Below are 11010 nucleotides of genomic sequence, written 5' to 3'. Positions count from 1 at the left end.
CTTCAGCATTACTGTCACAAAGACAGTAACCAGTGCCACAAAGGCGGACGGGTTTCGGTGATCCCATCACCTCGCCACAAAGGCGGAAGATCAATGCTAGTAATGATAATAGTCACCCAAAGTATGGCAAAAGAAAATCCGAAAACCACATAAATCCATAAAGCTTCCCCAACTCTCGCAAATGAATTTCCAACGACGTGTCCCACACGCCAAGATAATCTCAAGTTCAAAAATAAATATAGGAGAGAATAATAATAAAACATAATCTCCATAAATCGAAACAAAACCAATTCCAAGATCATCATCAAGGCATTCCCAATGCCAAATCCGAAAGTCGATAAATGAATAAGAAATATAAATAAACCAACGGCGAGTCCCACAGGCCAAAAATATTCTCGGGTCAATGATGAATAAGCAAGGAAGTTCAATAATGAACTAATATTTCATTTTGGAAAATACCATGGAAAATACTTTGTTGAAAAACAACATAATTCAAAGTTTCGAATCCGGGCATAACAAAATTAATATCCAAAAATCACAACCGGAATAATTCATAATCACTTCATGAAACTCATCAATGAAAGTAATTCCTCGTGATAAATCGAAATCAGAAATCCGAAAACAATTATATGCTCAAAATGTAATATGATAAATAACTAGAGAATTACTTTAAGAAATAAATGCATGCATCATTATTTAAAAACAAAAGTCCACTCACAGTATTATTCTGACGATCACGCGTACGAGTTCCTTCGTCGAGCAAGAGCTCGGTACGTCGCCCTGTACAATACTATAATTCGTGAATAACGATTCGGCAATTAAATACGATTCTAATATCTTATCCTCCTAAATCAAACTTCCAATTTGTTTTTCAATTTAACCAAAACTTCATCATTAACTCCAATTCTTTAATTCAAAGTTTCTAGGGCAAAGTTGAGAGAAATCCAACGGTGGAATTCTCGAAAACCAATAACCAAACTATTAAACTTTGAAAAAAATTCCGATTAATATCCAAACCTCTTCCACATCCAACCAAACTTCACCAACATTGCCCACTCGTCGATTTCAGACTATATAACAATTATGGAGGAAATCCGACAATCGGATTCACGATTAACATTAACCGAAATCCAAATCTTTAGAAATTTATAACCGATTCAAAACTCCACCAATCCTCACCAAACTTCATATATAAGCTCTATGATAATTATAAAATTTAACTAGCCAGAAATTGAAATTAAAAAGCTACCCTAGCCGCCGCTACCGCCACCCATAGTGGTAGCGCCACCGCCACTGCCACCAACACCAATGGCCACCAAAATTTGGCAGTAGCACCTTCTCAACACACCCATTAATTCTTTCAACTGTTACCAAGTTAGAAAATGAGTGGAAGTGTCTCAACAATTAAGGGGAAGGTTGAACCCGAATCATGAATAGTAACCTCAAACTTCAAACCGTCGATTCTTCCTCCACGCTTCAAATCTCAGCAAAAGCTTCCGGGAGCATCATCTACATCCCAAGGCGCTTCCAATAGACTAAGGTTTATCGCCGGGGGTGGCCGGAATCGGAAGATATCAGCCGGTGAAGGGAGGCGATTTCCAACTCGAGCTGTGCAGCTTCTCGGCCTTACAGCGCCCTCCACAGTTCGATTTTCACTCCGATGTCTTCTGAGAAGTTATAGACGACGTCAAGGTGAGAAAAATTGCTTTTGGAATCAAGTCGATTGGAGGCCTGTGGAGGAAGATATGGCCAGACAAAGAAGACCCCAGAAAAAAAAAAAAAAAAAAAACGCGATGGGGAGTGTAGAGGAGAAAGGAGAGCTCGGTAAGTTTCTAGAAAACTATGGAAACTTACCACAGTACTTTCTCTATATATAACAAGTTATTATGAACAGTAATTTTTGTATTTGGACCATAACTTTCGTATACGAACTCCGATTTTTACGTACCATATATGCACGCTCTCGGTTTAACGTCCTCTACAACTTTCATGAAGAACATTTTCTCAAATTTTGACCCGAACAAAAAGTCATCTTTTAGGGTCACTAAAAGTATCGAAACAAAGTAAAAAGTGAAAAATAGTTGTCGTTTACCGTCCAAATGACTAGTAAACGGGTAAATTAAGATAGGGGACGTTACAATCCGCCTGGCTAGCACAGCTAAGGGATCCAATTTGGGGTTTGAAGAATCACTTATGAAAGACAGTTGAGGTTCCACGGCAACATTGTCACCCAATTTCTTTTTCAGAAGCGAGACATGAAAAACATTGTGGATTTTTACTGTGGGTGGAAGCTGTAACTTATATGCCACCTTTCCAACTCGTTCCAGAACCTCAAAGGGACCATACTATTTTTGGGACAACTTGTGGAATCCACCTTGATGCATAGAGTGCTGCTTATATTGCTGCAGCTTGAGGTAGACAAGGTCTCCAACTGTAAATTCTCTCTCACTATGCTTTTTATCATAGAAGCCTTTCATCCACAATTGAGCCAACTGAAGGTTGCACTTTAGAGTGGCAAGCAAAGTATCCCTATCTCTGAGTTGTTGATCCACTGCAGCAACAGAAGTTGAACCAGGTAGACATGGAATGATGGAGGGGGGTTCATAGCCATATAGTGCCTGAAATGGGGTCATTTGAATGGCTGAGTGGTATCCAGAATTGTACCACCATTCTGCCCATGGTAATGCATGAACCCAAGCAGCCGACCTCTCATGAATTACACATCTCAGATATTGCTCAAGTGTCCTATTCAAATTCTCAGTTTGGCCATCAATTTGGGGATGATAAGCTAAAGATTTGTTCAGTTTAGTTCCTTGTAGTTTGAAGAATGATTCCGAAAAAAGACTGAGAAATACAAGATCCCTATCCGAGATTATATGCTCTGGCATACCATGTAACTTGAAAACCTTCTGAACAAATAGTTGAGCTACAGTTGCAGTAATGTAGGGGTGAGACATAGGAATGAAATGGCCAAATTTAGTTAACCTGTCAATCACAACCAGAATAACTGTTTTGCCTTCAACAGTTCAACCTTAGGTAGGCCATCAATGAAATCCATGGAGATTTCAAACCATGCTCTATCCGGAATAGAATTGGGTTGCAGCAGTCCAGGGGGCTTGATAGTTTCATAATGGTTGACTTGGCAAGTGTGACAATTAGCTATGAATTGCTTAATGTCATTAAACATACCCAGCCATGCAAATGTCCTATTAATTCTCTTGTAGGTCCTTGCTCTTCCAGCATGTCCTCCAACATATCCTCCATGCAGTTCCTCCATAATTTTCAGTCTCCAATTATCTTTCTTAGGTACAAAGCTTCTCTCTTTGTAGAATAACTGTGAGTTGATCACCTTATAATGTTGTCTGGCACCAGAATCTTGTTGTAAGTCTTGCAACACCTAAGAAGCTTCTACATCCAACAAACAAGCCTGTTTAATCTCGTCAACAAATTGGTGGACTGGCTGTGATACTCCAGATAAGACACAGAGATCAACTTTTCTGGATAAAGCATCTGGTGCTACATTAGATTTCCCAGCTTTGTATTGAATAGAATAGTCATATCCCAACAATTTGATCAACCATTTATGTTGAGCAGGAGTGGTAATTCTCTGCTTTAAGAAATGCTCTATGGTTTTGTGATCAGTAGAGATCTTGAAGTGATGCCACAATAGGTAAGGTCTCCAGTGTTCCACAGCTAACATTTCTTTGTCATAAACAGAAAGTGTGGAGTGTTTGGGAGCTAGTGCCTTGCTGAGATAAGCAACTGGATGACCTGCTTGGGATATGACAGCCCCAATTCCCTTGTCAGAGGCATCACATTCCACAGTGAATTCTTTGCTAAAATCTGGTATTGCTAGTACTGGGATGGACATCATAGCTACCTTTGCCAGTCCTAGGAAACCTCTCAGTCCTTTCAAAGTGTTAGGTCTTTGCCAATTGTTAATGCATTCAATTTTGGCAGGATCTACAGCTACTCTCTTTGCACTAATAATGTGACCCAAATATTCCACTTGAGGTACCCCAAAAGAACATTTACTTTCTTTAACCTTCAAAGAGTGTTGCTGCAACCTGTCAAAAACCATTTTCAAATGGTGGAGGTGGTCTTCTAAGGAGGAGTTGTAAATAAGTATGTGATCAAAAAATACCAACACAAACTTTCTCAAGTAATCCCTGAGAACATCATTCATAACTGACTGAAAGGTGGATGGGGCATTTGTTAATCCAAAAGGCATAACCAAGAACTCATAGTGATCTGAATGAGTTCTAAATGCAGTTTTCTCAATGTCTCTTTCCTGCATTCGAATTTGATGGTATCCAGACCTCAAATCTAATTTAGTAAAGATAGTGGAACCATGTACCTCATCAATAAGCTCATCAACTACAGGTATAGGGTATTTATCTTTGATGGTAGCTGAGTTTAAAGACCTGTAGTCAACACACATCCTCCAAGTTCTATCTTTCTTTTTAACCAAAATGATTGGTGATGAGAAAGGGGATACACTTGGTCTAATGACTCCATTATCAAGCATCTCTTGTACAATTTTTTCAATCTCAGCCTTCTGAAAGTGAGGATATCTGTAAGGCCTAACATTGATAACAGCTGTGTTAGGGAACAATTCAATTCTATGATCTTGTTCTCTTGTAGGTGGCAGTGTGGTAGGTGGTTGAAAGACCTTAGCTGTAACGTCCTGAACTTAAATTTACCAGTTTACTAGTCATTTGGACGGTAAACGACCTTTACTTTCACTTTTACTTTCGGTTTAGTACTTTTAGTGGCCCTAAAAGTTGATTTTTTGTTCGGGTCAAAATTTGAGAAAATGTTCTTCATGAAAGTTGTAGGGGACTTTAAACCGAGCTCGTGCATATGTGGTACGTAAAAATCGGAGCTCGTATGTGAAAGTTATAAGCGAAAATGTGAAAATTACTGTTCATGGTAAGTAGTATATATTTGAATTTTTACTGTGGCAGCCGGTAACTTTTCTTTTTCTCTCTCTCTCCTCCTCCCCTGCGTTTTTCTCTCTCCCTTCGGCGATCAGCAGCTCCGGCCATCTCCCTCTTCCGGCCACCTGGGGACGAAAACCAAGCACCAGTCGACTCCTCTACTCCTACACAACCTCCCCATGGCGATAACTCTCGGCGGTTTGGCCAGAAAACGAAGAATCAAGCCGGAAAACTTTACTGTAGCAGTTTGAGTCAACGTCGATGTCTTCCGATTCCGGCCGTCTCCGGCCACCAAACCGGCGTCGAAGGTTCGGTTTTTGGCAAGGATCATTTTGCCCCTAGCCTCAAGCCACGATTTGCAGCGTGGAGGAAGAATCAAAGGTTTGAATTTCTTGACACTGTTCACATTTCGGGTATAATCTTCACCTTAATTGTTGAGGTAGTTCTAGGCATATTCTGGCTTTGTTGTAGTTGAGAGAAACGTTGGGCTAGATGAGTAGGTGGTGCTGCCTGAATTTTGTGGCCGTCGGAGGTGGTGGCCACCGGCTCGTGGGCCCCACTCGCAGCCACTGTGGGTGGCGCGTGGGGGCGTGTACGGTTGGTTTTTAATTCCTGTTTTAGCCCAATTAAATCCTATAATTGTTGTAGAGCTTGTATATGAAATTTGGTGAATTTTGGAGAAGCTTGGAATTAATTATGAATTTTTGAAGTTTAGGGTTTCGATTATCGAATTACGAGAATCCGGCCGTCAGATATCTCTCGGTTCTGCCTTGGAACCTTTAAATAAACGAATTGGTATTAATGGTATAATTTGGGTTGCATCCGAGGAGAAGTGGAGATGTAATTATGAGGAATTGATTTAGGAATCGTATTAATTTGTTGAATAACTATTCACAGAATATAATTGTGTACAGGGCGATGTACCGAGCTATTACTCGACGAAGGAACTTGTATGCGTGATCGCCTGAATAGTACTGTGAGTGGACTTTTGTTTTTAAGTAAATGATGCATGCATTTATTTTGAAATTATTGGTTTATTTAATTATCGTTTTATTTATCGAGCATGATATTTTGTCTTGGATTATAATTTGACATTGATTTTTCATGAGTTTTGGATATGAATTTATTATGCTCGGATTTGGATTTGCTTCCAATAATGATTTTCAGAGATTGATTACGATTTATCTTGGTTATGATTTGCGCATATTAATTTGTTATGCGCGGATTCGAATTTATAATTCATGTTGATTTTTCGGCGAATATATTTCCGAGGTGATTTCCGGAATTGCATATTATATTTTCATTCGTCGATTTGAGATTTTTAAAGGATTTTTGAAATGGGATTTCGATGGCGTTAGTCTTCCTATTTATTTATCGACTTTCGGTTTTGGCATTGGGAATGCCTTGTTGATGATTTTAGAATTGGTTTTGTTTCGGTTTACGGGGATTACGATTTATTATTATTTCTTGCCTTTTTGCTATTGATTTGGAGATACTTTTGGCGTGTGGGACACGTCGTTGGAAATTCTTTTACGAGAGATGGGGGAACCTTATGTATTTTGGATTTACTGGATTTTCGGTTATGTTTCCCTGTGCCATATTGAGGGGTGATTTTATCATGCTAGCATTGATTTTTCCGCCTTTGTGGCGCGGTGATGGGATCACCGTAGCCCTCCGCCTTTGTGGCGCAGGTTACTGTCTCTGTGACAGTAATTCTGTAGCCCGGTATCCTATCGCTACACTTAGTGGTGTAAAGGTATATTACGGGAGTAATGGGAGTACTTTAGCCTGGGAGGCTATCACCCAAGCCTGGGAGGCTCATTCGTATGGTTATCATCTTCCCCTACTTATACTATTTTTGACTAGCGGGGACTAGTCTGAGTTTTCTTAACCAGCGGGGCTGGTCTTATATTTTCGAGTATTGAAATTTCAATCTTTTACTCTGTTGTTGTGGCTAGCGGGCCTAGTCGGTTTTCTGGAGTTCAACGTTTTTCGGATTATTTTCTTAAGTGTTTTATAAATGTTGCATGCATCCGGATTTTATATATATCGAAAAATGTGGGAAAGTATGAAGTTTTATTTTGTTTTATTCATATTAAATTATTTATTTTTGTCCACTCACGCTAATGTGTTTTTCAATTACTTTCCCTTGGGCCCTTCGGTTTCAAATGCCCAGTTTGCAGGCGAAATTAGTTGAGGTCGGGCGTACATTGGAGTTGAGGCATAGACAACAGCGTGGCTTCCGCGTTTTTATTTGATTTAGGTTTTCCTTGATCACCCTTGCTATTAGATTTGCTCTGATTACCTGAGGAAATTAATGTTATTTAAGTTGTGTTTTGTGTCATATGATTTTGGTTGATGTTGTTTGGGGGAGCAGGGTGGCTCCAGGAGAATAAGGATGGGTGATTTAGAAGTGTAAATTTTCTTTCTACAGGTTTTGGGTTGTCCACTTTAGGGGAAGTTCTGCCAAATTTTTGACAAAATTTCTTCTAAGGTGGGCCCCGCATGTCCACTTCGGATTTCAAGGTGAAATCCGGGGCGGGTCCTGTCATCAGCATATTGTTGTAATAATTGCAGGATCTCAGGGTGTGTTACTTCTTTTTCACCTTGCATCATTATTGGACTGAGTTGCATAAGGAGTGCTTCTTTTTCTTTCTTCAGTAGTCTAGACATAGACTTGCAGCTAACAACAAAAGCTTGATGCTTAGTCTCACCCTGAAGCACATACTTGATGTGGTTAGAATAAAATTGCATCTTCATTGTTTCAAAATTCCAAGTAATATCTCCCAATGTTCTAAGCCAGGCTGCCCCAAGAATCACTTCACAACCTGAAACTGGTAAGACATAAAAATTAGCTGAAAATGAATATTGTTGCACTTGCATTTCAATGCTCACTTGCCCTTTTGTCTGCATTACAGCCCCACTGGCCAGTCTAACCCTCAACGGTTTAATATCCATAACTTGAGTTTTAAGTTTTCTTAGCAATGAAGGATGGATGAAGTTATGGGAGGCTCCAGTGTCTATTAAAACATGAACTGTTCTTTTGTTAAATAGCCCCTTCACCTGCATTGTATCTGAATTATCTTGTACCCCCATAACCTGCAATTGAATCTCAAGGTCTAGAATGTCTTCATTCTTCTGATCATGTTCCTCAGTGGCTTTAGTGGTTCCAGGAGCTGCCATTTCTAATTCCTTTTGTATGATCTCAATCACCATGAGTTGACCCTTTCTACAATTGTGACCAGGTCTAAACTGTTCATCACAGAAAAAGCATTGGTTCTTTGCTCTCCTTTCTTGATACTCAGCTAGTGATAACTTCCTGTTCCCCACAATATGATCAGTATTATTGACAGGCTCTCCCAATGGTGGAGGTTTAGGGTGTGGCACAGCTACAGGCTTAGCTTGATAACTAGGGCCCGTAAAGGTGGATGGTTTGAAATGTAAACCTATGTCAGCTGAAGGCAATGCTTTTTGCCCTGGATTAAGCCTCATTTGTCCCTTGTGGAGGAGTTCTCTTTCTTCATAGATTCTGGCTAACTCACAAGCCTCATACAGGGTCCTTGGCCTTTGAGCTTTCACATCAGCTCGTATGTCACTCTTTAAACTGCCCAAGAAACAAGAAAGTAGGACTTGTGGGGAGAAACCTGGTGCCCTCCTTGAGAGTTTGGTGAATTGTTCTTTATACTGTTCAACATTCCCAGTTTGTGACATTCTCGCCAAAGCAGCTTGGTAATCAATTACATTGTGACCATTGAATTCTCTCATCAATAGATCTGCCAAGCCATTCTAGGTAGGTGGGAATTCATGTTTGAACATGAACCACCTGTCAGAGGCCTTATCACATAGGTGCATCGTTGCAATTGCAAGCTTCTTGTCCTCAGGTATCTGATAGAAGGCAAAAAATTGTTTAGCCTTGTTGAGCCACTCCACCACTGAAGGTATTAAACTCTGCCGCATTTGTCTCATGGTTGGTAGAGTAGGATCATTCGAAGTATGAAAAACAGATGAAACTGGAACATGCTGAAATTGCTACAGTGGCATAGTCTGTTGTGGTAACATATAGGGTTGAGGTTGTGAATATATGGAATAGGCAGGAAGTGACGTGTCTATGGAATTGTGGTGATGACTTAAGAAATTGGGCACAACAAATGGTAGGGTTGGTTGTGGTGGTGGTGAAGCAAAGGATAAAGTGGTATGTGAGTAAGGGCCTGAGTAACTCATCACAAAGGGGTCAGTGGTACTCATGTGAGTGGTAGGGGCATACCCAAAATTTGGTATAAACCGTGGTGTGGTGATGGAAACAAACCAACAACATAATTGTTCATATTAGTGTGCTGATAAAAATGGCCATGCATAGATCCAGATAAATGCTTCGAGTGTTTAATACTTACCTAACTACCAACAAAGTGATTCAACGGAATTGTCCCTTGAGGTAATGGGGCAGTATACTTAATAGCATCCACATTAGAAACATTCATCATCTCAGAGTAAATTTCATTGCTAAATCCTAATAACACTTCATTAGGTCCCATGGTTAAGGGTTGAGTAGAATTAGGTATATAGTTACTACCCCCAACAACACTGTGAGTCGAAGACGCAGTAGCCATCGTTGATGTAGCAGATCCCACTGTTGCGGTAGTCATCCTAGGTACTCCAGCTGAAATCGACCCAAAACTGAGTGGAGAAGAGATCTCGTGTTGTTTTTGGGTAGCCTGTTGATGTTCCTTCATCTGGTGCAGCTCCGCGAGTAATTCAGCACTAATAGCAACAAGAGAATTCTGTAGATCACTAAACTTAGGCGTGGTCTCATCCTTGTGGATTTGGAGGTTGAATTCCACATGAGACAGCTTGCCAGAGGAGTGAGGAGGTAAGCCGGACCCGCCAGCCCCTTTGAGCTTCACCATCCCCTCAGATCGAGGGCTCTGATACCAGTTGTTAGGGTATCAGCCCCAACTTCTGTAAATTCACAAGAGAAGAGTAAAGACGAAAGGAAATGTACAGCTGAAAATAAAAGTTCTATTATCTTCGATGCCTTTTTCTCTACAGAATACCAGCTTATATAGCTGGACGTGGACATGTGAAACACGTGTCAACAGGACACAGGTGGTAGGTACACCACAAGATTCGACTACGAAGCTGGTACAAACGACATCACGTAAAAATGAAACGATGTGTTTCGACACTAATACAAATTATAATTAAACTAAAACATGGTAATTCTCACTCAGCTTTCTTGGTCAATATGGGATTGCTCGTTGACCATCGTAACAACCTTGATATCAATGGAGTTCCGGTTCGCGGACACGGTGATTTGCTGGTTACAGCGCCGTACTTCCGAATGGGAAAGGTTGCCGGTCATGCACAAGTTGGATCATGGGCCTGGTCTGGGTCATGGCTTCAGTCTTTGGGCTTCTAGTATGTTTATTATAGTTTTAATAATCTATTTCAATTTTAGGTGTATTTTATGTACAATAAATCTCTGCCATCATGCGGTAGAGTTAGGTGGGCTTTGTCCCGGCTTGCACAATAGGTGTGCCTTGTCTGCCCTGGTAAGGCGGCATGTCGGTGTTGACTGCACGCAACCTTCTAGTGACAGCATGAAACGGAGTGTCATCGGTCTTAGTTCCGATTGGCAACTTAGTGAGATAGCTGATATTATTTGTCAACTAGTGATCCTCTTCATGAGAGTGATCTTGCTGGTCTGTCCCCATAAAGCAAATGCAGTTGCCAGAGGTGCAACCATTGCTATTTGGTGTCTGTTAGGATACATTCTTTTTGTAGAGGTTCCTGCTATTATTGCGGAACATTCTCTTGATGCTAATTGTAAGTTGGGGTTAAGGCACCATGTCCCCCCCCCCCCATGTATCATTATGTTTCATTGATCAAGGCTTAAAGGTTGCATTGGCCATGTTTGGCTCCAAAACCAGTATGGGTGCAAAGTGCAAACTGTCTCTTTTGAGCATGTGTGCAGGCGTGCTAGCACCGTGGGGTGCAGTCGTCAGAGAATCCCTTGACCTGACTTCTTGATCAAACGCTGTGGACGAGGAGAGCACCAACCTCGTCACCAGGT

The sequence above is a fragment of the Rosa chinensis genome, chromosome 5 (genome assembly GCF_002994745.2).
Source record: "Rosa chinensis cultivar Old Blush chromosome 5, RchiOBHm-V2, whole genome shotgun sequence".
Lineage (NCBI taxonomy): Eukaryota > Viridiplantae > Streptophyta > Magnoliopsida > Rosales > Rosaceae > Rosa > Rosa chinensis.
Note: the sequence above shows the minus strand (reverse complement) of the source record.